The following is a 6,649-nucleotide window of genomic DNA, read 5'->3' as shown; positions in this document are numbered from 1 at the left end:
CAGATAAAGTCGTGTCTTATTTATACTCTGTTCTACTGACAACAGGCCAGCGAAAAATCTAACAATCTACAGCAAAACCATCAATTATTATGGGCGTTATAACATAGGTGTGCAGCTGAACGAAACATACACGTCGAACCCCCCCAGACGATTTAAATCCCTGACGAAACATACACGACGAACCACGGCAACGGGTTAAGGTGATATTTCTTTATTCAAATACTGCTTCTTAGAAAAGAAGCGTGGCCTTATTTTCAGACCCTTACAAATAAGTAGGAAGATGATAAGGAGTTCTAATTGCTAATTCCAATAATATTTGTGAAAATATTTATAATTATATTGGAGATATTAAATTCTGAATTTGCTATTTCTTATAGTACTTAATTCCCTTTGATTACAGCCTTCAGAACTGACATATTCCTCTCTGATTACAAAAGTAAATTTCTTTTTCTGATTTTTCTCATTGGAAAAACAGTGGGCTGCTTCATATTCGGTGTCGCCTATGTCCAGGCTTATGTGGTACACTTCAATAGTAGCTGGTGTTGTGTCAGTATGTATTTATATAAGCCCTACCAAAGAGCTCGGGCAGAATGAAATTCTGGAGTGGTAATGTTCTATAAAATTACCTTTCTCCCCATTCTTTCACAACATTAGAGTGGAATCAAAACCAGTGAACCATTGTATTATTTTCCTGAAAAGGGTGTTATTTTAGGGATGTTTTCCAGTGAAGCAGTTTGATCAGGTGGTAACAGCAAAAGTAGAGTTCAGGGAGTGGATTCTGATCAGGTAAGCTGAGATGTCCCCAAAGAGTAGGTGAATATTACACCCACTTCAGTTACACCAAGTCTGGTAAATGGTGGGCCACCAGTAAAATTCAGGGACCCTCTCCACATCCCAGCACCCCTGAGAATCCTTCATCCTCACTCTCAACACAACGAACAGTGTCAGTGGTCACATATGCGGATCAACTGCTCTGTCAAAGCACTAATTTTGCAGTAAGTCAGAAAGATCAATGTAGCTTAACATCTGGCGCTATAAATAAGCACTACACATAACGCAAACTATCAGTTACCTCAGTAATAACTCCAGATACATGTCACATAATAACCACTTACATCCCCGGGACCAGGCACAGAAGTTTAAATAAGTACAGTTGCTTTCGCAGGACATCATTAAAACAAGGGTGTAACTAAAACAGCATTCCTAATGAATTTCTGTGAAAATTATGAAGGCCATTCAAAGTTGACCTTGATTTTTTTTCTTTTTTCTTTTTACAAAAAAGACATGCCAGAATAACCAAACTCTTGCCCATTTTCAAGATATTCTCTGTTTACCCTAACATATTTTCCCAACATCTTGGCGAGTTACTGATGACAACAGCATACCAGGGTCTATTCTTACTGTGTAGCCAGTTCAGGACAGTGCATTTGAGTTCATCACCAGTTTCAAATTTCTGCCCTCCTGCATGCACTTTCACTGGTCCAAACAAATGAAAATCACTGGAGGCTACGTCAGGGCTGCAGAGAGAGTGGCACCCTGTTGCCAATCTGCCATATCTGGGCAAGCACTGTTATGCAGGAGGTGAGCTGTTGACAGTTCCCGGGTCTCTTTCTTTCCCCAAATTGCTTGGTGAACATTAGTGTGAAGCAAGTTACTGTAATCCTGTGCATTAACTGTTATATCACATGGATGAAAATTAACATCAATCACTTCTTCTGAATCCCAAAACACACTGGCCATCCATCTTGCCAGCTGACACCGGTGTCCTCAACTTCTTTACAGCCTTCAGAAAACTTACTATATCAACCACAGACACTTGCACATGATAGAGTCTCTTCTCAGCACTGTGCTCTTAACCTGTGGAAAATTTCTGGTTTCACTTTCAGTATGAATCTGATGATACAGCACTGCTCTACACTAGGAGTGACAAGGTTACAAGCCATCTTGTACTATTTTTTTTTATTACTGCTAGTGGGGTGGGACTAAGTCCCTTGTACTGCGGCCACTTCTGGCCTACTGTACCAGCCCCAGATGATAGGTGAGGGTGATTGTGGAGCAATTGGTGGAATGAAGATTGGCAGGGGGAACCGAAGTACTCGGAGAAAACCTGTCCCAACGCCACTTTGTCCAACTCTAATTTGCAGAAGCATGGCATATGCCCACCTGCCAGGCAGTGAGTGCACTGCTGCCACCAACTGTCCATAAAAGAGTTTTCTTTTTCCTGGGGCTCACATCTTCAAGAAGAAAATGATTCCAGGTCAACCTTCAAACACGTAAGTATACATTTTCTACAGGTCCATGATCATGGTTGAACACTGTGAATCTCTGCCACTGGACAGAGAGAAGCAGTGTAGATCTATGTTCCCCAAGGCCTTATATATAGCTGGAGGGCAGAAGAGCTGACAATTGTAGGAACTGGTCAGCAAAAATAAGTGCTTCCACATCTTGAGCATCAAAGCTAAAAACGAAAATGTATTAACTCATTATTAGTATTGTATCATATTGTCACATGATTTTATGACTAAAGATGGGGTCTGAATTGGTAATGCTTTTCTCTGGATTCCTGAACTGTCAGCTACCAGCTTCTCACATCAACAGCTCCCAATGGCCAAGCCCCAGCAATTATCTAACGCACTAACTCACTGACTGACAACTCTTCATTAATGACACTTAACTCCTCACTTGTCCTGCTTATAGCATCTTGGCATTGACCACATATAAAAAACCATTCCTCTGCTGCTGTTTCCACTTGTTCACATGGAATTGCTGCATTCACATCTTTTGCCATTACCTAGCAAAGGCTGTTGTATAGTAATTTATTTCGCAGTCATTGCCTAGCAATGGGTACAAATGTCACAATATGTTAAAATATTGCAGCATGATTTGGGAGATAAATGAAGATATATATCTAAAACATCTCTGAGGTTATGTGATACATTAAGCAGGCAAATTCATGGAAGGAAAATTCCATATTCAACAAGACCTCCAGTATGGCAACAGTGGTCCACATTATATGATAAAAGCAGTATTAGGGAACTTCAAAATGATAAGATAACAACCAACATCATCTGATAATAATGCACTGTCAAAGATTAGACAGAGTACATGAACGTCTACAAGTTGTGGCCTGGGGAAGATGAAGGCTTTGCTTTAAAGTTCAAGGATATGCCTGAAACCATGCAGGCTGGCTCAAATGATGATTCTATATTTGGTAGGTACCCAGTTGGAATCTTGCCTGGGACATCGACCATCCTCACTGAGATTTCTTGTGGCTTTCCTCAGTTACTCCATGAAAAAGTTGGAACAGTGCCTTAAATTATGCCACAACCACTTGCTTCCACATACATTCAAATTCATTATTCACTAAGCATCTGACCATGCAGGCTTGTGTAGCTGCTTCATTCAAATCTCAGCCAGGACACAAGCTATCCTTATTGTACCTCAATAAGACCATGACTGCTTCCTTCCAAATACTTTCCAATTCATTATATTCACCATTCACACCATTCAATGACATAAAGTCTAACATATTGAAAGCATCATCAATTAAACCACAAACTACTATCATCCAGTCATTCAACACTATACAGTCTGAGTTTATGACATCTTCATCAAATAAACTAGAAATAAAAGTTTTCCATTATGAGAAAGTATAAAAAGGTTTAATCAGGATGACATGAGTCAGAATTAATCTGCAAAGCTGCACAGAGTTTTCTGATTCAAAATACATCCCAATAACAGATTCTTCAGTGTTTTCAGACAAATGATGGGAATTAATTTTAAATAGGCCACAGCACTTCCTGTCCAGACCCTTCCAAGCTAAAGGCACATGATCATACCATTACTTCATTCAATGCCACATGACCTCTTCAGATGATAAGAGACAACCTATGAACCAATCAGCCAAACAAAATTCATTCTTCTATGGACAGTACTATCTTCTCAGATGTGGAGCCATGCTCTCTGGCTGAAATTTACCGACATTTCAGGGTTGAAGAACAAGCCAACAAAGCGAAGAGTGAGGAGTAAGCAACAAGCAGTCAGCTATGTGTCAAAAAAGTAGTACAAATTATAGGCTGGGATAGGAGCCCAGAGTGAACCAACAAAGCAAGGAGACGCATAACCAAATGAGTCCTAAAACAGCTTATTCTTCAACCCTGATGGCAGAAACAATATGTTCATCAGAAATATCAACAAATTTCTATCAGACTAAACAGCGCAACATCTCAGAAGATAGTACAACTGCAATCAATGCCATGAGAACTTCAAATGTCACACTCATTCTTCTCCTTTGCTGTTCCTCAAAATGATTCTGGCTGAAAGGTGCAGTTCCTACATCTGTCTCTATGGTACACTGCCAATTATCTGTGCTAATGAAGGAGAAAAGACATACAAATAAATGAAAAACACAGATATTCCAAGGTCTGCATGTGCTCAGCAGACCCTGGTAATTTTTAATACAGAAATTTTGAAATGTATGCATAGCATCTATAAACTCTTCAATTATCTCAAAAATCATTAAGATTTGTGGAAAAAGTACAGTCAGCATAAAATATTAATTTTATTTTTCTGTATAAATTTGGTTCGAAACATTTCTTGCTCTGCTAAATATTTTGCAAATTATGCTACAGATATGTGCACAAATGCACACAGGCATTCATGTGAAGTTGCTATAGAAGTTTCCCATCTAAATGAAAATCGAAACAGTTCAAAAATTCTTCGTAAAATTCCAAATATCAAATTTCATTAAAATCTGTTGAGCAGTTCTAGTTTCTCCATGTGTACAGAATGAAAGATTGGCTGAGCAAATCTAATAGGTGGTCCATTCGACTGCAAATGCTCCAAAAGCCTTACAGTTAAGCTGCAAACAATATATTCCACACACACACAACTAGGAGTATGTTCAACATAAGTTCTCCATTAGAGATCACACAGGTAAATGATATTACAACAAATGTGCTGCTTCAATGCAATAGTTTCATGACAGTACAAAAATGAAAAGTTCATTAAGAGAGATACTCGCAACATTGTAGCATGAAGACCCATTGTTAAGTAATGACTCGGCAAACAACACCTGCTCCTAGGCAAAAGATTCCTAACAAGCAATAATTGAACTACAACAATGAGTAGCAGTGTTTTCTATGTGGTCCATGCCTAGGTGTTACAGAGAGGACAGGTTTAGGGTTTAGTTAGTCAATCAGAAGAGTGAGAGGTGGGTGTGAGATGGCCGCCAGCCTGGGAGTTAGCTGGAGCAATGAGTGAGTTGTGAGACAGTTGCTAGCCAGTAAGGAATGAACATGGAAGCTGAGGAAGCTACAGTGTTGGAAGCCGTTACCAGGTGACAACCAGTGAAGATACAGCAGACTGAGAAGACATAGTGCGTAATGCAGTGAACTGCAGAGTATGAGTTAGTGATAGTGCTTTTGTTACTTGTAGTTACAATCTGTACAATCTGTAAGTGTTTAATAAATCCAATTACAAATCCAAACCCCACCTATAGTAATTCATAGATGTGACAGTACAAGGGAACTGTAAAAAAATATTACAGTATCGTGTTCTGTTATGAAGTAATGGAAAAGTTAATAATTCTTACAGAGCCAAGACTGATTGGGGTAAAAGCACTACAAAGTACTAGATATATTATGCTACTCTGTCCAAAAAAAAAGTATCTGACCTTGGGCCAGGAAAGAAAAGTTCTGTATCTGGATGGTTACAAAACCTAATTGCCTTCAAAGTAGGCCCCTTGTGACTCCACACACTTAGCCCAGCGGTCCTTCCATCGCTGGAAGCAATTCTGGAAGGCTTATTTTGAAATGGCGTGCAGCTGCGCTGTTGCGTTCTGTATGATGTCCTCGCAGCTGTCAAAACTGCAGCCTTTTAGTGGTGCCTTCAATCTCGGGAAAAGCCAGAAATCACAAGGAGCCATGTCAGGAGAGTAGGGAGCCTGGCAAACCTGTGGAATGCCATGCTTGGCCAGGAAACTCTGGATCAGGTGTGATGAATGGGCTGGGGTGTTGTCATGATGCAGCTGCCAGTTGTGTGCATCCCACAGCTCTGGTCTCTTGCGCCGAATTGCATCACGAAGATGGCGGAGGACTTCTTGGTAGTACTTATTGACAGTCTTTCCTAGTGGTGCATACTCATGATGCACAACACCCCAGTAATCGAAAAAAAAAACAGTCAGTATCACCTTCACATTGCTCCAAACATGGTGTGCTCTTTTGGGTCTCGGGGATGTTGGAAGCTTCCATTGTGACTCCTGGACCTTGGTTTCCGGGTCATATCCATACACCCACAACTCGTCACCAGTGACCACAGTCATCAGGAACTCAGGATCCCTGTTGGCGCACTCCAGCATGTCCTGCGCAACCTCAAGACGGAGTTGTTGCTGCTCTGGCAAAAGCAGCTTGGGCACAAATTTTGCCACCACTCTTCGCATGCCCAAATCCTTAGTTAAAATTGTGTTTGCGGAACCTCTGCTGATCCCAACCTCAGCAGCAACTTCATGGATGGCCAAACGAAGGTCCTCCATGATAAGTGTCCGCACTTTTTCAATGACAGCACCATTGACAGTCTCCCGGAATGCTGCTCACTGTCCGCCGACATATGGCCATATTTGAAGCAGGTGAACCACTCTTTAATTTGAGTG

General features: G+C 40.7%; 1 pseudogene; it reads right to left on the bottom strand.

Moving 5' to 3' along the window:
• The window catches only part of LOC111870422, a 39,930-nt pseudogene extending 33,679 nt beyond the window's left edge, over positions 1–6,251 (bottom strand).
• Positions 6,252–6,649: the final 398 nt, after the last annotated feature.

Source organism: Cryptotermes secundus, unplaced genomic scaffold (assembly GCF_002891405.2).
Source record: "Cryptotermes secundus unplaced genomic scaffold, Csec_1.0 scaffold1366, whole genome shotgun sequence".
In the NCBI taxonomy this organism is placed as follows: domain Eukaryota; kingdom Metazoa; phylum Arthropoda; class Insecta; order Blattodea; family Kalotermitidae; genus Cryptotermes; species Cryptotermes secundus.
This window is presented reverse-complemented; position numbering and strand designations above follow the sequence as displayed.